The sequence below is a fragment of the Schistocerca gregaria genome, chromosome 3 (genome assembly GCF_023897955.1).
Source record: "Schistocerca gregaria isolate iqSchGreg1 chromosome 3, iqSchGreg1.2, whole genome shotgun sequence".
Classification (NCBI taxonomy): domain Eukaryota; kingdom Metazoa; phylum Arthropoda; class Insecta; order Orthoptera; family Acrididae; genus Schistocerca; species Schistocerca gregaria.
Genome location: NC_064922.1, coordinates 231,418,422 through 231,440,330, shown reverse-complemented (window position 1 = coordinate 231,440,330; position 21,909 = coordinate 231,418,422).

Sequence of the window (21,909 nt, the reverse complement as noted above, 5' to 3'; positions counted from 1 at the left end):
GTGCGACTGCTACGGTCGCAGGTTTGAATCCTGCCTCGGGCATGGATGTGTGTAATGTCCTTAGGTTAGTTAGGTTTAAGTAGTTCAAAGTTCTAGGGGACTAATGACCACAGCAGTTGAGTCCCATAGTGCTCAGAGCCATTTGAACCATTTTTCGAGCATTTAGAGGGTCTGAATAAGTCTGGTGTACTTGAGGGCAGTGTTATGGAAATGGAAGAGGATGTAGATGAAGATGAAATGGGAGATATGATACTGCGTGAAGAGTTTGACATAGCGCTGAAAGACCTAAGCCGAAACAAGGCCCCGGGAGTAAACAACATTCCATTAGAACTGCATAAGAGTTGGGGGGCGTGAAAGGGAAGCAGTGGTTGGTAAGAGAGTGAGACAGGGTTGTAGCCTCTCCCCGATGTTATTCAATCTGTATATTGAGCAAGCAGTAAAGGAAACAGAAGAAGAATTGGGAGTAGGAATTAAAATCCATGGAGAAGAAACAAAACTTTGAGGTTCCCGATGACGTTGTAATTCTGTCAGAGACAGCAAAGGACCTGGAAGAGCAGCTGAACGGAATGGACAGCGTCTTGAAAGGAGGAAAGGATGAACATCAACAATAGCAAAACGAGGATAATGGAATGTAGACGAATTAAATAGGATGATACTGAGGCTATTAGATTAGGAAATAAGACGCTTAAAGTAGTAAAAGATTTTTGCTATTTAGGGAGCAAAATACCTGATAATGGTCGTTTTAGAGAGGATATAAAACGTAGACTGGAAATGGCAAGGAAAGCGTTTCTGAAGAAGAGAAATTTGTTAACATCTAGTATAGATTTAAGCGTCAGGAAGTCGTTTCTGAAAGTATTTGTATGGAGTGTGGCCATGTATGGAAGTGAAACGTGGACTATAAATAGTTTGGACAAGAAGAGAATAGAAGCTTTCGAAATGTGGTGCTGCAGAAGAATGCTGAACATTAGATGGGTAGATCATGTGGAGGTATTGAATAGAATTAGGGAAAAGAGAAATTTGTGGCACACCTTTACTAGAAGAAGGGATCGGTTGGTAAGATATGTTCTGAGGCATCAAGGGATCACCAATTTAGTTTTGGAGGGCAGCGTGGAGGGTAAAAATCGTAGAGGGAGACCAAGAGATGAATACACTAAGCAGATTCAGAAGAATGTAGGTTGGAGTAGTTACTGGGAGATGAAGAAGCTTGCTCAGGATAGAGTAGCATGGAGAGCTGCATCAAACCAGTCTCTGGACTGAAGACCACAAAAACAAGCGAGTTGTATTTCTGTATTCCTGAATTTTCCTGAGGATTTTTGTATTCGCTTCTATTATCGATCAACTGAAGTATTTTTTCTGTTGCACATGGTTTCTTCAGAGTTGCCTTCTTTCTATCTATCTTATTCTTTCTAACTTCTGTGACTGCCCTTTTTGCAGATGTCCATTTCTCTTCCACTGGACTGCCTACTGAGCTATTCACTATCGCTCTATCCATAGCCTTAGAGAACTTCAAGTGCACCTCTTCATGCCTTAATAATTCCGTATCCCAGTTCTTTCCGCACTCATTCTTCGTGATTAGTGTCTTAAAGTTCAGCCTACTCCCCATCACAGCTAAAGTGTGATCTGAGTCTATATCTGCTCCTGGGTACGCCTTACACTCCATTATCCGATCTGACCATAATGTAATCTAACTGAAATCTTCCCGTACAAGCCAGCCTTTTCCAAGTATACATGTTCCTCTTGTGATCCTTGAACTCAGTATTAATTATTACTACCTGAAATTTATTGCAGAACTCAATTAGTCTTTCTCCTCCCCCATTTCTATTACCAAGCTGTAATATACTGTAATTTTTTATTCTACTCTTTCCCCTACAACCGCATTCCTGTCCCCCTCTTACGTATTGAATTACTCATTCAGTTACCTCATCTACTTTATCTCTTCCTTTTCTACTTCTGCTTGCGACTTTGCCACCTGCATCTGAACTATTGTTGTCGGTGTTGGTTTGCTGTCGATTCCGATGAGAATAGCCCTGTGGCTGTACTGTTCACAGTGAATTACTGCCCTACCTTCCTATTCATGACGAATCCTACTTCCGACGTACCATTTTCTGCTGCTGTTGGTTTATTCATACCTCTGCGCAAATATCGGCCCCACTCAACCGGCTGCGCTGAAAAAATCTCCCCTTTTCTGTGGCAGATTGCCAGAACTCGTTTCAGCAAATGAAGGACATAGTGTTAAATCGTCGATGTTTGATTCATTTTGGACCCAGCTGTGTTTGTCGTGTTAGCAATGGATGCGTATTCTTACAGGATCGTAAAAATTGGTTGTTCTGATAGACCTATTGCTTTTGGCTCTTAAAACTCTTAATAAATAACACTCTACTTACAGTCAGCTTGAAATTGGGGCTCTTGCCATTATATGCGGTGTTACGAAGTTCCACTAATATTTGTACGGTCTTATATGCTGAAAGATCATCTGTCTTTAACTGCACTGTTCAATCCTTGCAGGCCTCTTCCACCTCGCACAACGCAAAAATTGGAACGTTTCATTCCGATATCGTCTTATTATCAGTATGAATTGTACAAGGGCACTGCCCACCATTCAAACCCTGACATATTATCTTGGTTACAGGTGGTAACGACACAGCATTCGGTTCTTCTGAGGAATCACGTTTTCAAATATACTCATAGGATTTTGAATGTCTTCAAAATTTTGCTCTCGATTTTCGGCGTGTTGCCACTGCAGCTGCTTCTCACGCAATTCCTCAGGTTGTTTAGCAATACGTGCGCCACGAGTGCCGACGGAGTTTTAAAAAAATTCCTCACCCAGTAGGGCGTAGCTGTTTTTCGCATCGTCCGCTCTATCTGTGTAGTCTTGTGTTCTGCTGCTGCATGCAGAGAACGACAGTGGGCGTATTGTGATTTCTCACTCCCTACAGCAGGAAGATTGTCATTACTTCACTACGATCACTGGTGCCTGGTTCGTACATATCAGCTCGTCAGATGTCACTGTACTTTTGTTGCTTGAGACTTTCCCGACGCACTAGTTGTAAATATAGTTCTAGGGCGGGAAATTTTCACAGTATTTCGTAGGTGCAACTGACCGACATTTTCAGGTGCGGCAAACAGACTGCTGGGACCTTGACAGAAGCCTCCTATATATGCCAATATGAGAAGAAACTGCGTTGGAGTAAACGCGCCGAATTCGGTGGTCAACAGCGTGGATATCTTGATCGGTAGCGAGAGAGACAACTACGCCACCTGTCAGACGATGAATCAACAAGTTCAACACGCGCGCACGGGCTGTGAATCATTGTCGTGCGGGGTAGCCGCACGGTCTAGGCGCCTTGTCATGTCTATGGCACCTTGTCATGGCTCGTGCGGCTTCCCCCGTCGGAGGTTCGAGTCCTTAGCGTGAGTTAGTTTAAGTTAGATTAAGTATTGTGTAAGATCAGGAACCGACGACGTCAGCAGTTGGTCCCATAGGATCTTACCACAAATTTCCTAATTTTGTGAATCACTACGTGTGCTACCGTCGGCCATCCCAGCGACCTCTGTCGCGAGCGTGTCTGCCGATATACGATACGTGATCAAAAAGTAATGCATTTGAGTCAGCACAAGAAAATTTATTGATCCAAATCGTACAGTCTACTAAAATTCTTCAAAGGAGTTGTCTTGAGCAGCGATACACTTCTTTCAACGATTCCCCATTCCCGGAAGGCGGCGACTGGAATTCGATTTAGAACACGTATTCCGCCTTTTTGATGTCCTCAATGATATCAAAACGGCGCCCTTCATCTTGGTTTTTATGTGCGGTAATAGGAAGGAGTCTGAAGGTGCGTAGGCAGGAGTGGCCGAGCGGTTCTAGGCGCTTCAGTCTGGAACCACGCGACCCCTACGTTCACAGGTTCGAATACTGCCTCGGGCACGGATGTGTGTGATGTCCTTAGGTTAGTTAGGCTTCAGTAGTTCTAAGTTCTAGGGGACTGATGACCTCAGAAGTTCAGTCCCATATTGCTCAGAGCCATTTTTTTCTGGAGGTGCCGTGTCGGACTGTGCGACAGCTGCGTCAGCGTTGCCAAGTTGCGCTTTTCTAGGAAATCTAGAATCAAAAGAGCGGGTGACACGGCACGTTGTCCTGATGCACCGTCCACAGTGAAGTGTCCATGTACGTTGTGAGTGCGACACGATGTAGTAAGCTGCGCTCACAGTTGTTCCTTGCGTTACGAATTCCGAATGGATGAAGGCCTTCGCGTTGAAGAAGGTGATGAACATCATTTTCATATTTTATTCACTCGTTCTTGTTTCCATGTGTTTGGTAGATGTGGGAGTATCCCACTCTGAGGTTTGGCGCTACGTTTCTGGGTCGTATCCAGCAACCCATGTCTCACTGCTGGAGATGACACTGTCTAAAAAACTTCACTCTCTTTGCAGTCCTTCCACAAGTTCTGTCGCAATCTCATAACGGTTGCGCTTGTGGTCATCACTCAGCACCTTTGGAATCAATTTGGCACTCTCTTTACGCAGCTTTAAATCAGTGGTAACAATGTGAAACTAAGTCCCATATGACATGTTTAGCTCGCCTGCTAGCCAACAAACACTCATGCGTCTGTCGGCATTCAGCAATGCGCGGGCACGGTCACATTCTGGAACGTTGAGCTTTTTGACGGCCGTACAGAACGGGCTTCATCAGTAATCTTTTCCGGTACCTCGTTAAATAGTTTTAGCGACCTGGAAACATGCGAGTAAGAGATGGGAGAACCCCTATAGGTCTCTTGAACCAATTTGTGAGAATCAGCCAGAGGTTTCTCTCAGTTTGACTGAATAACTTTGCTCCAGAATTGACTACACAAGCACTACGAAGCGAGCACTGAACAAAGGTTTACGCAAATAACGATGCAGATGCTTCCGCATCTCGTTGCGGACTGCAGGAGGCAGCGCTGGAATTCTGATAACCCCCCCCCTCCCCCCCCCCCCCCCGCCATTACCACTACCACCACCACCATTCTCCGCCGTCGGGGTATAGCGTTGAGGCCAAGAAGAAGCATCACGAAACAACCAACTGCATTTCTTCTTGGTCACATCTTGTATAGGTCTGTGAAAAGCCCTGCTAAACCCGCAGGACAGGACAAGTAGTAGGAATTGTGGAAGGTGGTCAGAATGAGCGGCTGTCAGTTACACATAAAAAATAACACTTTATTTAGTTCTCCAAACATTACACCGCAACTTCTAAGCTTGGCTATCGACAGAAAACGTCTTTCATTCTAAAATGGCTGAAGGCCCATGAATTAAATACAACTTCTATATTTTTTTATTTTTTTATTAATTTTTTTGAGAAAGGCTCTAGGCTTTTACCTTAAATAGTATTTAAGGCCAAGCGATGTAAGACTTGACTAGTCAGATAGATTTTTTTTTAAAGTGGCTGAAGGCCGATAAACTTAAATCAGCATAACTACAATAACCTTACAGTAGGCAGAAGGCCCAAGCTTTATGACCAATAAGAAATCTTAGTCCGAAACGGCTAAAGGCCTTTGTTTAAAAAAAAGCTGCAGCCATTTTACCAAGGCAGAAGGCCCGAAGCTTTTAACCTTTTAACCCAAGTGATGTAAGACTTGAAAAGTAAGAATCCAAAATTTTAAAGCGACTGAAGGCCGATCATTTTAAGAACAATACAGCTGTGATAAATTTTCAACAGGCAGAAGGCCCACGATTTTATCTTGAAAGAATGTAATACTTGATAAGTAAGAGCCTTAAAACTTAAAGCGGCTGAGGGCCCATGCTTTTAAAAATCAAAACAACTACAGTAAATTTTCAACAAGCAGAAAGCCCACAGCTTTGTCTTCCAAAAGGTCCATTAAAAATACACAATTAAACGCCAGCAAGATAGGCAGTATAGATGACGGCGCTCAGACGTTTCCAGGGGCCTCGGTCTGCCCTTGAAATCTTAACATTCACTGAGGTAAGACAAGAGGTCAGCCCAACTATACTCGACCAAGAGACAGTCGGGGACACACCAACAAGACGACTTGCAAACCTCCGACGAGTATACAAGAATTCCAAAGCCAAAACTTTACAGACATAGCCGCCCACAACCAACAATAGGTTAAGCAGTCAAAAAATACGCACCATGTTGGCCAGGGGGAACGGGGGAGGAAAGGATGCCTGAATTCACGTCAGCGACCAGGGCAGGAAACCGGAACACTAACGGCCACAAGGCAGAAAATTCCGCTGGTGCACTTGAATTTCAAACCGACAAATATAGTAAATTCCACCACATGGCGGCTAAATCTTCACCAACTCGAAAACTCGCTGTTGATCCCAGGAATACCGCCAACAGCGAACCACCAACCAAGGGGACAACGTGTATAGACGTGGCTTCGGTAATTAAATCACCACTCAACTTTCATGTCCTGGGTCGGTGAGCCACGAACCTTGTAGCACTGGAAACAGCCCCCACCTGCTGCAACACTGCATAGAGACCGCCGGTGGGCCCGGCCAACTGCGCAGCGCGGTGACGTGCTTGCTGATCTGCTCCAACCGACCGACTGGTTGCACATCGCCAAGTCGGAAGTATAAACACCAAACCAAAGATGGTATACAGTGCAAATATCGATACACACCACTGCTGCCACATGTAGAAAGAGGAAGAACCATGACACAACCGAAATAACTGTGGGAAAACAAATGCAGAGTATCAACCAAGTTTTAAAGCAACGCATAAGCTGGAGTCTGCAATGGCCTGTGCCCATCCTCGATATTGTCTTCTGAATATCTATGTCGACACCGCAGCGTCATCCCTTGAACAACTGACAGTTCTTCTTTGTGGTGGCTGTGATTTTAACATGGCCAGGGCTGGATCCCACGTCATGCTGAGGTGGTACTCTGTGTCCCTGTTCAGCATACTAGTAGAGCCGTGAATTTCCCCTACTTCTTTAATAACGCCGTCCCACGCGTCGAAGAGAAAACTTTGGAGTTTTTGTATTCCATGCTGCGTAATATTCGCATACACCTTTACCTTTAACCCAAATGAATACAGACTAATTTACAGATATTTTCCTCCTGTTACGTGTATATAAAGATGAAGGGGACATATATGCTGATTTACCAAAGTCTTTATTAGCAAGTCCAGCCATATGGTAGGTGCGAAAAGCAATAATGTCTCTGTCCACAAAAGTTTCAATTCCAGGAACATTTGGTACTCCTGTACCTCCACGAACAATAGCTACAGTAAACCATCCGTTACCATGACCAAATTAATCATTTATATCTAAACTAAAATTAAGTCTGCAACTTAAGTCTGCAACTACAGAAAACGGAAGGGCCGTCTAGCAGGGCTTGAGCAGCGACAGACTTGACTGGAATACGATTCTTCTTATCTCCAGCTGTTGTAGCAAATTCGATGTCTCGATGGTCTTGTAGACTGTCGGGTCGAGACGTGTGTGTCGTTGAAGACCTATCCTTCACAGTGCGACGAGTCCGTCCAATTTATGGCATCCCGCAGCTACAGGGAATTTTATAGACACCATGCCTTCTTAAACCAAGATCATCTTTCACTGAGTTTAAGTCAGCTCTTGAATTTCGTTGGACGAAAGACGCATTGAACGTTATGTTTTCTCAATAATCTTCCTATTTTTGAAGAAACATCGCCGACGTATCGCAAGACGACTATTCCTTTTTGTTCTTCACTTTCTTCCAGCTCCTGACTTCGTCTAACATGCGCCGGGCGTACAGCACGGCGAATTTTCTGTTCAGAACATCCGTTCTCTAAAAATGCAGTACGGAGGTGGCGTAGCTCATCATGTAAGCTGTATGATATGCCTCGTGCTCCGTGGACCAATGTACTAAGTCCTAACCCATTGTACTTAGCAGAGAATGGACACTTAGACTAATTGACATTTCATTGCAAGTTTTGTGTGGAACTACAGTCAGCTCCGCCGCAACCCTTTTTTGAGTAGCATGTCCATCTGCACCAAGGAAATTGATCACATTGATTTCGCAGATCTGTCCTGGAGCACGCTATGTTTGTTAATTGTAGACACAGTAAGTTTCCTCTTGTTCCTATAACACCCACCAAACTGCAAGTATGATAATCGCTTTGTCTTGAAGGTCTTCTAGGGGTCATTGTCTCGGACAGTGCATCACAATTCACGTCAGCCCATTTCCAACAGTTTTTGCCACGACACCATAAGACAGTTGCACCTTTTCACCCACAGTCTAGTGGCGAAGCGGAAGGGTTCGTTCGAACGTGACATGAAAGGGCTCTGTTGTCTAGTGGCGAAACGGAAGGGTACGTTGGAACGTTCGGAAGTGACATGAAAAGGCTCTGTTGTTCCCACGCGCTGAAGCAGGATTTGGGGATTTTTCTGTCCTCCTATCGTTGCTTGCGTTGTGGCAGGGCGTAACCGGCAGAATTGTCGCACTGTCGTAGACGGTGTCCCCTCCTGCATCTTCTGCACAGTTGCAAAAATGGTTCAAATGGCTCTGAGCACTATGGGACTTAACATCTTAGGTCATCAGTCCCCTAGAACTTAGAACTAGTTAAACCTAACTAACCTAAGGACATCACACACATCCATGCCCGAGGCAGGATTCGAACCTGCGACCCTAGCAGTCGCGCGGTTCCGGACTGCGCGCCTAGAACCGCGAGACCACCGCGGCCGGCTGCACAGTTGCACCTTTTCACCCACAGTCTAGTGGCGAAGCGGAAGGGTTCGTTCGAACGCGACATGAAAGGGCTCTGTTGTCTAGTGGCGAAACGGAAGGGTACGTTGGAACGTTCGGAAGTGACATGAAGGGGCTCTGTTGCTCCCACGCGCTGAAGCAAGATTTGGGTATTTTTCTGTCCTCCTATCGTTGCTTGCGGTGTGGCAGGGCGTTGCTGGCAGATTTGCTGCACTGTCGTAAACGGCGTTCCCTCCTGCATCTTCTGCAGCAGCTGCGGAAATATTTCGTTTACCCATATCAGACAAACTTTCACCAGCAAGATGAAGTCTTCTGCGAAGTTTCGCAACGGATCAGCATTGGGAGCACGGAATCTTTACCAAACCTATCGAATGTACTTATTACGTCATCCAAGATTCTGCTGAGCTGCAGAAGCGCCACCAAAAGCAGTTGCGGCCTGCTTCTGAGTATCTCAGTCATTCCACCACAGAATGTTTGGGCACATACCCAGCACGGGGCTGGGGTCAAAACCAGCAGTCGCTTTCGTTCCTCCGCCAGTCGCTGTCGGCACCATCCACTGTGGTGCCCACAGAGGTCAACGCCCTGCCGAACTGACGCCAATGAAATAGATGCACGCCCCGCAGCCTGAACCCATGTCTATGGACGCACTGCTCCCGAAAGGTCATCGCGTCGTTCCAGATGATCATTTTGCTGTTCAACCGATCACAGCGGGCCTGCATCTCTGGATGAGGGTATGAACCCGGTGACTAGTTTTTCTGGCAGTGTTCTCGGTCGCTGCAGCGGTGTGCAGGGAGGGACCTGCCATCTGGTACAGTTAAACTTCCTGTCTCCTCATCCATGTCCGCATACAGGCCTTCTCCCTCCACAGCCACGTGGATCTGTCTTACAAGAAGACAGTGCGGGGGTTTGGCGGAGGGGGACGTGGTGTCGCCCGAAGAACTGCGTGCCAAAGCAAGGGTGGCATCTTGCAACGAAGCCACACAAGAGTATAGTCGCTGCACGCCGCACCGATGAACCAGAAACGTCGTCGTAGCCACGCTTCCTCGAGTTTTTCTTCGTCACCGCAACGGTCCTTCTACTTACAGTTTACCAGAGGGACTCTCGATCCAGTTCGCAGCCAACGAAGAAAATGACAACTTCATCTGAGAAAATCCACCAGTGTGTTAAATGTCATAGGCAGCATTTCACATGAACGTTGTTAGTTATTCTTTAAGTGAAGTGTCCCGTAAGTTTGTCGCTATCAAGCGATACTGCAATATTCAGAGACAGTTGTAAACAGTCAGAAATAGATAATACAATGTTAACTAAATCTTCATAACTGTACTGTAATAAGGTAAACTACTATCATATAAAGTTCTGCTCAATCTCTCCCTGGAGCGAACCAAACAATTCACCGTTGTGCCGGCGAGTCTTTTTTTCGTAGGGTACAACACAATCTAAGCTGTTTTCAGAATTATTTTGTGTTCACCAAGTTTTTGTGTAATTTTTCCCATTCATAGGTAACATTCTCTGCAGGTGAACTGAGGAACTGTATCACACTGTGGCAAACAAAAGTAGAACCCGTAAGTACTTCATGAAACAGTTCAAGTGGTTCTGAGCACTATGGGACTCAACTGCTGTGGTCATCAGTCCCCTAGAACTTAGAACTACTTAAACCTAACTAAGGACAAGACACACATCCGCGCCCGAGGCAGGATTCGAACCTGCGACCGTAGCAGTCGCACGGTTCCGGACTACGCGCCTAGAACCGCGAGACCACCGCGGCCGGCCATACAACAGTGTAATCACGGCGTGAACTACTGCTTATGTTTTACATCTTCTGAAGGCAGTTGTTTCTCTGTAGACGATTCAGACTTGAATCACCTCTGCGTACTGAAAATGCCTTAAGACCCCTTTACACCGAAGTGCAACAGGAAATGGAAATTCTCTCTTGTGTAAACAGCAAGCGCGCATGAGCAAAATACATTCGATTGCGTTGAGTTCTTATTCGCTTGTGTTAGCCCGTGTTTCGATAGTTGTCCGTTATTTAACGAACTACCAACGGAATTTCACACCATCGCCACAGTATACAAAGCTTTCGTTTGCTGTCTTGTCTGCGTTTGCCGACGTGAGTTGCGTGACCGATGGGGTGATACTAAGAGGGCGTAATGTTTCTGATGGAGGAATATATCATACGTGCTTCTGGGATACAAGAGATCCACAACACAAATTCCAAATGAAAAGAAACAAAACTGGTAGGAAACTGGTGAAGCAAAGATCAAACTGGGGACGATAAATTTATTAGATACTTGCATCTTGCGGGAAAGGAGTGAATAAGTGCAAGCTTTTTGTCAATAAGAAAAAAGCACAATGAATTTCCTTGAAAGTAAACCAGTGCGAATATGTAGCAGAGGCCGGGGCACGTTTTCGCAGGGCACTGTTCTCGGGAGCCGTCCTTGTTTGAACGCTACCGTCAATGGAAGATTAGTTCCGCCGTCTGCAGTCAGCACTCACAAGCTTTACCGCAACAGTTGAATGGACATCTTGGTGAGAGTACATTTTGGTGTTTTGTGCAAGGTGAGTGAATTTTGTTACTCAGTTATCGAGCTTGTTAGGGATCATACCTCTCAGAATCGAGATTAGGTAAATTTGTGTTCACAGCACATTATTCTACTTTATAAGGCACTTTCGCGTAATCTGAAAGCGTGGAAGTTACTAATGTTCTTTTGCAATCTAATTAAAACATGGCGATGGGGCACATATACGCCGTTCTGTAGGGGCACATTTACGCACTGTTTTCCATTGCCGTCTTAATTTATACCCTATTCAAGGAAACTTTAAGCAATACCATTTGAGAACTCAGTCTAAAAAAACGCACAGGCGAATGAAAGGTAGAAATTGTTTTAAAAAAGTAATTTGAAGCTAGTGAATCTCAGGCAGAAATAATTCTTTCTATGAGAGCAAGGAGTGATAAGGGCAAGAAACTGCTAAAAGGAAGAACAAGGGAAATATGTGGCAGGCCTACTTCTGATGTCATCATTAGTGCTATGCACGAAAGTGTAATCAGTCTTCCTGTTAAGTATCGAGCGAGGTGGCGCAGTGGTTATCACACTGGACTCGCATTCGGGAGGACAACGGTTCAATCACGCGTCCGGCCATCCTAATTTAGGTTTCTCGTGATTTCCCTAAATCGCTTCAGGCAAATGTCGGGATGGTTCCTTCGAAAGGTCACGGCGGACTTCCTTCCCTAATCCGATGAGACCGATGACCTCGCTGTTTGGTCTCTTTCCCCAAACAATCCAATCCAATCAAATCCTTCCTGTTTAGTATGTTGCTAATATTGGTTGTCTAAAAATAAAAGGCCAAAGAGAGAAAGGGCGACCACAATGATGAGATGAACGGTAAAAAGTGGCGAAGCTTGTGTTATAAGCCTATCTTTAAAATGACAGCCGGCCGCGGTGGCCGAGCGGTTCTAGACGCTTCAGTCCGGAGCCACGCGACCGCTACTCTCGCAGGTTCGAATCCTGACTCGGGCATGGATGTGTGTGATGTCTTTAGGTTAGTTAGGTTTAAGTAGTTCTAAGTTCTAGGGAACTGATGACCTCAGGTGTTAAGTCCCATAGTGCTCAGAGCCAGCCATTAAAATGACAATGTGTGACCTTGAAAAGGTCTGCAGTAAGATGACGCTCATAAATCAGTATCGAACTTCGTTACCAAGCAACTGAATGAAGATAGGTACCTTTTCTGGAACGTGCTGTGATCACTTAAGACTGTAACAATGGCAGCCTCTCCATTGCATCATCGTATGAAGGCGACCAACAACGAATATTTGCTGAAAAGCACAAAAAAAATTATCAGATGAGGACAAGGAGTAAATTAAAATCACAGATGAATGAAGTAAACGTTCAGAATAATGTAATTTAACTTAGTTAAATTAACATCGTAAGTGACCGCCTTTTATTCCATCCGCTAAGACAGCTACGACGGAGGGTCTTGGAAGGCAGTACTGAGACACTAGTATTTGTCCTAAAAACAAATTAGGAGCAGAAAAAACGTCATAGGACATATCGCTGATGTCGGGAAGCTGTGATGATGATAATCGATTGTGAGATTACAAGAGGCAGATTTTCACATGGTAACCCTCCATACCCTCCTGTCTTCTGTCACCCACTTCAGGTCCGCGTAATTTCTACTTCCCTTTATGGCGTCTACGATCTTATATCTCCTCCTACCTCTCAGTCTCAACTGACAAACTAGTCCTTAAAAACAAACTAGTCCTTAAAGTGTTTACCTAGCACTCTTCTTCCTCTCTCTTATAAACAGCAGCACACTGATGAAGGCGATGAAAATTGTTTTTGCATTTGCTGCTTGAACGATGCAAACAATTGAAAAGAAATCAATAATGGGTTCAGAACCTTAGATGTGAAGAGAAAGGCTTTACTTTTTGTGTGCGTAAATTGCAGCTCGGGCAAAGTTGATGAATTGGCCTTTAAATAATTTCTTGAATTATATGTAGGCCATATTACGCAAACGGGTGATAGTTAGCTCAAAAATTTTGTTTACTGCCAGCAATTATTTCGTATTTTACCCCTTTAATTTTGTTTGCAGCCAATGAAACATATTTTGAAAATCTTAGCAGTGTGTATTGTTTACTCATTATTCTGTTCTACGATACGCGGAAACGTGACCCCACAGGTGCGTTGTTTCGCCCTATACCCGGAGCACGTTTACATACTCAACTTGAGCCCATATAAAACAATTCTTCACTCTTAAACGTAATGTTGAGTTAGAAGTAGCACATACTAAGTTATGCTTTGATAACCACGTGATAAGACTAAACAGTTTTAAACACGATTAATCTAACCAAACAAATTTTAAAACTTCTGCGAAGAAATCAGAGTAAATGTGCTCAGGTCTATCCTATGTATTACGCTGATTAATACTAAAACTCATGAAAGACCTGATAATTACCTTTGTTTATATTCATGGTGTCTGTAATTAGTGAACTTCCTGTGAATGCGTATTCTTCTCTTTCTCTCTCTCTCTCTCTCTCTACTCTCACTTCTCTCTCGTCCTATTCGCTTCTATTCGGTCCAATGCAAAGGAGCTTAAAGTAACTGCTCTTGGAATTGCATTTCTAAGTGAGCAGGACTGAGGATTCCAATTTCCTTAATCACTCGTCAATTAACGGCCCCAGTACTTCGAAAGACTCTTACATTACTGGCCGTTAAAATTGGTACACCACGAAGATGACGTGCTACAGAAGCGAAATTTAACAGACAGGAAGAAGATACTGTGATATGCAAATGATTAGCTTTTCAGAGCTTTCACAAGGTTGGCGCCGGTGGCGACACCTACAACGCGCTGACATGGGGAAAGTTTCCAAGCGATTTCTCATACACAAACAGTAGTTGACCGGCGTTGCCTGGTGAAACGTTGTTGTAATGCCTCGTGTAAGGACGAGAAATGCGTACCATCACGTTTCCGCTTTGATAAAAGTTACATTGTAGCCTATCGCGATTGCGGTTTATCGTATCGCGACACTGCTGTTCGCGTTGGTCGAGATTCAACGACTGTTAGCAGAATATGGAATCGGTGAGTTCAGGAGGGTAATACGGAACGCCGTGCTGGATCCCAACGGCCTCGTATCACTAGTAGTCGAGATGACTATTCACTGGCTGTAAAGGATCGTGCAGCCAGATGGGGACGTTTGCAAGACAACAACCATGTGCACGAACAGTTCGACGACGTTTGCAGCAGCATGGACTATCAGATCGGATATCATGGCTGCGGTTACCCTTGACGCTGCATCACAGACAGCAACGGCTGCGATCGTGTACTGAAAGACGAACCTGGGTGCACGAATGACAAAACGTCATTTTTTCGGATGAATCGACGTTCCGTTTATAGCATCATGATGGTCGCATCCGTGTTTGGCGACATCGCAGTGAACGCAAATTGGAAGCGTGTATTTGTTATCGCTATACTGGCGTATCACTTGGCGTGATGGTATGGGGTGCCATTGGATACACGTCTCTGTCACCTCTTGTTCGCATCGACGGCACTTTGAACAGTGGACGTTACATTTCAGCTTGTTTACGGCCCGTGGCTTTACCCTTCATTCGATCCCAGCGAAACCCTACATTTCAGCAGAATAATGCACGACCGCATGTTGCAGGTCCTGTACGGGCCTTTCTGGATACAGAAAATGTTCGACTGTTGCCCTGGCCAGCACATTCTCCATATCTCTCACCAATTGAAAATGTCTGGTCAATGGTGGCCGAGCAACTAGCTCGTCACAATGCGTCAGTCACTACTCTTGATGAACTGTGGTATCGTGCCGAATCTGCATGGGCAGCTCTACCTGTACACGCCATCCAAGCTCTGTTTGACTTAATGCCCAGGTGTATCAAGGCCGTTATTAAGGCCAGAGGTGGTTGTTCAGGGTTCTGATTTCTCAGGATCTACGCACCCAAATTCGTGAAAATGTAATCACATGTCTGTTCCAGTATAATATATTTGTCCAATGAATATCCGTTTATCGTCTGCATTTCTTCTGGGTGTAGCAATTTTAATGGCTAGTAGAGTATGTCGTGTTCAGTAACAATGTTTGTTCTTTTCCGCTGCTCAGCAGTCACCAAGTGTGTAGTCCTAGCGCGTCTGACGTGACTGCGCCAAAACAACAACACACCGTACGAGTGACAGCAAAGTGACAAGTCCCTCCCTGCGGCTCGTTTCGCACGAGCACCAACACGTCGCAGCAGCCGCGCCGCTCCGTCGCTTTCCTCCACACACACGCAAAAAATGCATCGCTGTGGCTCGTTTGAAATAAATGTGTTCTCTGGGAGAGTGGCAGCGAGAAATGTGTCTCTCAACATCAGACACCGACCAATCCACTCTCACTTCAATACGCCAACAGTCGTCAAACTGTTGGGAAATGTGCACGTCACTGGGACTCGCTTCAAAATATACATTTCATGTGGCGGCTGACTATTTGACAGTGATCAGATATAGCTCCCCCGCAGATCTGTTTGGTAACCTGTTACAGCCAGAATACACAAACACACACATACTCACACAAACGAGTGCCCTCGTGCGCACGTATGCACGCTCATTTGCACACAGAAAACAAGCGTCTCTGTCTTGTCACCATTTTCCCAGGTATGAATTTTCCCTTCACCCGTTTGCACCTATAGGTTCATTATTAGAAAAACTCGGCATTTATTACTTCATTCAAAAAAATGGCTCTGAACACTATGGTACTTAACTTCTGAGGTCATCAGTCCCCTAGAACGTAGAACTTGTTAAACCTAACTAACCTAAGGACATCACACACATCCATGTCCGAGGCAGGATTCGAACTTGCGACCGTAGCTGTCGCGCGGTTCCAGACTGTAGCGCCTAGAACCACTCGGCCACCCCTGCCGGCCTTATTACTTCATTGTTCATTGACCAGATCAGTCAAGTAGGAACTCACTGATCATGCGAACCACTTAAGCAGTGCTAGAGATGTAGAACAAAACGAGGCTAAATAATAACATCCCACTACAGACCCTTATAGATAACCATACTTGAGATTCCACCCTCTCAAAACTCCCCTTTTTCGCAGAGCAGGCACTCACAATAACAAGCTCATGCACGTGAGAAACAAACAAATATCAAAACTAAATACAGACACCTCAACAGAAACAAAAGACGAATGCAAAGCACACAACGACATTTGGAATCGCTGTATATAGTAAATACGCAACTAACACCTAATGAACGTAAAGTGTTCGCTTGAAATGTGTTCTGAACCTCTGAAACTCGGACATTCTCGAGTAAGTAGGCGAGCGGCGCACAACTTCAGGACGAAGCGTGTGGAATAGTTAAATCACAGAATCGAAAGTAGAATGAAATGTTAATTTAATCTTACGAAACTTAAGCTCCAACGAGTTAATCATAGAATGAAGGCTTTCACGACAGATTTTGTCATCACTTAACATTTCCGGACTGAGATGCCGTGGTCCATACATAAGACTCTCCCCTGACGTTTCGCCTTCGACTGCGGAAGGCATCCTCCAAAGACAATCGGCGAACTGCATTTCGCCGATTGTCCTCGGAGGATGCTTTCCGCAGTCGAAGGCGAAACGTCAGGGGAGAGTCTTATGTATGGACCACGGCATCTCAGCCCGGAAATGTTAAGTGATGTCCAATAAGTTATTTCTTACTTCATAATAACGTAATAAAGAAACTTGTAATATAGCAACATATTTGGAATTATAATATAGCACTATTGATATATACATAAAAGAAACATAAATGACAGGCCACTGAGTACACTTCACACATTAAAAAATGCGCAACGCATGTGGCACTAAACAAGGAGACTTTCATTTAGTAGCACAGATGGACCACATTTTCAAGAACCTAGAACTATTTCCTAGTTACTGTTTAAACTGTCGTTTACCGGCCTGAGGAGATGAGCTCTCGTACGTGTAGAAGTTAATTTATCCGGATTATACAGTACTCTGCAAAACTTAAGGAAGAGCCAGATACGCCTCCCACAAGTGTACAGAATGTTAAACCGCACGTTGCGTGAGGTCAGCGCGACTATAGTGCCGAATGGGACTGAAATGCGACACGAGACAGTAGAAGCGACTGGAAAAACAATTTGTGTCAACAGCGAACTGTTGAGGTGTTCTGTGGTGGTGTCTTCATTACACCACGACACGGAGACAACATATGAGCCACTACACACGGGAATGATACATCCGGAAACTGGAAAAAGGACAAAATGTGACGAGTGTAGCCCGGGTGTTTGGTATTGCTCACAGCACTGTTTGACATGTAAGTGAAGCCTTCCGAACCACGTCCGCTGCTGCCCAAAGGGGAGAAGGTGGTCAGCTACCGTCAATTACAGCGGCAGATAACCGCTATCTTATGCAACAGCCACGAAGGGACACGCGTCAAAGAGCCACTACAATTGTAAGCAGATTTCAAAGGAATGCAGGGCATGTAATCTTCCTCTACATAATGGCCTAGCGACTGCACTGGGATGGTCTCTTCGCTCGACAACTAGTACGTTGCGTTCCGTTGACGTCACAGGCGCCGGCCATGATGGACGAGTGGTTCTAGGCGCTTCAGTCTGGAACCGCGAGACCGCTACGGTCGCAGGTTCGAGTCCTGCCTCGGGCATGGGTGTGTGCTGTCCTTAGGTTACTTAGGTTTAAGTAGTTCTATGTTCTATGGGACTTACGACCTCAGCTGTTGAGTCCCATAGTGCTCAGAGCCATTTGAACCATTTGAACGTCACACGCATCATCGGCATCGTTTGCGATTCTGGACGTTTCCTCACATTGCTAGAGGTGCAAATACGTAATGCAGCCAGGAACATTGCTGAACATGAACGTTTTGGTGGTCTAGGTGTTAGGGTATGGCGAGGCGCTGAGTCGCATCGGCATATTGACCTCCAGAACTACGAACAAGGTAGACACACTGGTCAACATTATTGTGACATTGTGTTTTTTCCTGTGTGCCTCTTTTCATGGTTTCATTCTGACCTGACTTTGTTTGTATGGATGACAATGCGCTACCTCATCGAACATCGCAGTTGGAGCAGCTCTTAGAACGATAGGTTATTCGGCGAACACGTGTTGCATGCTGGGATAGACTTTCTTCAGAACGTCCATTTGCACTAACAGATCACGCAGACGTTGTCAGAAGCGCTGATGGAGGAATGGAAAGCCCTAAAACAAGAACTTCTTAGCAACCTTGTGACCGGCATGGGAGTACGTTGTAGATGGTGCACTGCCGTCCATGCTGACCACATACCTTACTTATAACCGTGTCCCGTATTTTATATCGGCCAGGTAACCATCATAAATCGCGGTGTCCTCAGTGTAATTATTGTCTTTGAATAAAAATGTCATTTACATTCGTCTCATTGCACATTGCTTCCAGTTACCTTCTATGCTATCCGGCAGCTGTTCATTCCATCTGTTGTTCAAGTTTCATCGAGCCATGCTACTTGGCAGTGAGACATTATGCAAAAGGTTTTGCACACGAGTGATGTTTACGATGATAATACTCAATCCAAAAAAGAGTTCTGCATCACCCCGCTTCCCACAACTCCTGAAGACAGACATTGACTGTGGTTATTGTATCACAGAGACAGTCCCTTTGATGCCACTAAACACGCCCAAAGATGTAAAAAACCATGCATGAGCAGCGCCTATTAGAAGAATGGGGTCCGACAGCCGATTACTCCCAGTCATTCTACCAGGAAGGAGGTACACGGCTCGTGTCGTCTGTAGTTCAACTATGCCTAGACGACATTGAATAATGCTTTTCACGCAGCCACAGGACGCCGTGTTAAAACTCAAACTGCGTGCCATAGGATGCATGATGCGCAACTTCACTCCCGACGTCCATGGCGAGGTCCATCTTTGCAACCACGACACCATGCAGCGCGGCACAGATGGGTCCAACAATATGCTCAGGATTGGAATCACGCGCTCTTCACCGATGAGTGTAGTATATGCCTTCAACGAAATAATCGTCGGAGACGTGTTTGGAGGCGACCCGGTCAGGCTCATTGCCATAAACACACTGTCCAGCGAGTGCAGCAAGGTGGAGGTTCCCTACTGTTTTTCGGTGGCATTATGTGGGCCGACGTACGCCGCTGGTGGTCATGGAAGGCGCCGTAACGGCTGTACGATACGTGAATGCCATGCTCCGAGCGATAGTGCAACCATATCGGCAGCATATTGGCGAGGAATTCGCCTTCATGGACGGCAATTCGCACCCCAACGTGCACATCTTGTGATTGACTTCCTTCAGGATAACGACATTGCTCAACTAGAGTGGCCAGCCTGTTTTCCAGACGTGAACCCTATCGAACATGCCTGGTACAAACTGAAAAGGGCTGTTTATTGACGATGTGGCCTGGGAACCACTCTGAGGGAGCTACTCCGAATCGCCGTTGAGGAGTGAGACAATCTGGACCAACAGTGCCTTGACGAACTTGCGGATAGTATTCCACGACGGCTACATGGTATTACAGGCACCAGTGTGTACAGCAATCTGGAACACTACCTATGAAGGTCTCACTGTATGGTGGTACAATGGCGGTTTTCATGATAAATAAAAAAGAGCGGAAATGTTATTTATTATGGCATGCTCTGTAGTGTTGCAATAATTTTGTAAGCTTCGTGTTCGGGCTTAGCCAAGCGGTCTAAGACGCTGCAGTCATGGACTGTCCGGCTGGTCCCTGCGGAGGTTCGAGTCCTCCCTCGGGCATGGTTGTGTGTGTTAGTCTTTAGGGTAATTTATGTTAAGCAGTGTGTAAGCTTAGGGACTGATGACCTTAGCAGTTAAGTCCCATAAGCTTTCACACACATCTGAACATTTTTTCATATTTATGTTGATCTCTATTCCAATTTTCTGTTCAGGTTCCGGAACTCTCGGAACCGAGGTGATGCAAAACTTTTTTTGAAGTGTGTATTACGTTCACTAAGTGAAACAGAAGGGAATGTCACAGTTGGGACAACATTAAGAGTCAGATAAGTAAAAATGTGTTGAAGTGTCGTCGACACAACGGTAAGGAGAGGTGGGCTACAGAGTGGTAAGGCAGCTGTCGTCGTAGGAAATCTGTATGGACAAAGTTATCATAGTAGTATTTCTCCAAATGAATGAAAGTTCACCACAAATAATGCAACAAGAAATAAAGTCTAGCTACCAATGGTGCGGCTTTCTAAACTAAAGCTTGAACGATGGAGTCGAAGCCGCAGGTAGGTGACGTCTGTGCCCCGTAACGTGGTGAAGGAGTTTCAAGTACGAGTAGTCCATCTGGCTGCCACCGCTGTACCAGAGGCCACCCCTTGTACTCAGTCGCTGGAGGCGTGGCTCAGCGGGCGTTCTCCATTTGGTCTACTGGATTTCATACGATCACGTTCGGGTTCTGACGGAAACTTGCTATGTCGTTGCCAACTTGACGCCCATGGGATAGTATCGATGATACCACGTCCCTCTTCCCCAAATCTCCGCATCATCGTCGTATAATGTAGATGAGAGAACGACAACAGGCAGCAGGGATGGATGCAGGTGGCAATGAGGAGACGAGAGCCGAAACTGAGGCCAGTGCCGAGCTGCCGTCCGCACCCCAGCATACAACCTGAGACCGCCCAGGAATAGCAGCCAAAAAACTGGACAGACGGCATGCAACCATATCCAGAAATGGAGCAGCAAACGAAGACAGAGGTATCTCGACGACTGCAGAGGGACCAGAGCCAACACGTGAGACAGTCGCTGGGAAGAGGGATCTATCTCCAGACGACGGAGGCTGTCGAGAAAGCGACGACCACGAAAGGGTGTCGACTTCAGGACCAGTGTTGGAGGTGCGGAACCCGCGGGAGCCGAATGCAGCGATAGTTGCTGCGTCCAGGCAGGCAAGGACCATGCAATTCACATGGACAGATTTGAGTCTGGTGGCGTCTCAGCAATCCTCTCAGTCTCTGGTGGAGAAACATACAACGCTCAAGAAAATATACAAACGTGCCTTGCTCCCAGCGTCTCCATCTGCCATACAACCTATAAAAGACCGAATCATTAGTGTGATACTTTGCCAGTCTCGGCTCAGAGGGCACTGCCTGTATGGCGGGTGCAGTAACTGAAGCAAGGTGCGATGGCGACGTCCCTGTAACTGTTCCACCAGCGATGATCTTTCCCGTGGCTGGGAGCGGTTGGAATCCAAGAAGAGCAACATAGCTTGATCTCATGTGTGGGAAGCACGATGTTTGTCCATCTGTTGCCTGAATGTTCGCACAAAGCGTTCAGCTTCGTCATTGGATTGTGGATGGAATGGTGCGTTCGCGATGTGCTTGATGTTGGAGGTGGTGCAAAGCTGTTCAGACTCGGCAGCAACAGGTCCATTGTCAGTCACGATTACTTCAAGCAATTCATCGAGCCAAAAGGTCTGGATTGTGTATTGAGCCATAGCAGAGTGCTTGGGAATCACGAAGGGTTGTTTTCTGAAAGTGGCAACGACGCTGAGCCAACGTGCATACCAATAAAGCCCCGCAAAATCCACCCGCAAACGTTATGAAGGTGCTTGAGGTTTAGGCCGTGCAAAGAACTGCTGAGGAAGAGATGTCTGATGTTCAGCCAAGGCTTGGGACTGAGAAGTCAGCAGTTTAATCTGAGCACCAAGAGCATGCCACGTGAAATAATATCACGCCATCTCCTTGGTGCAAATACGCCCTAGTGACTTCA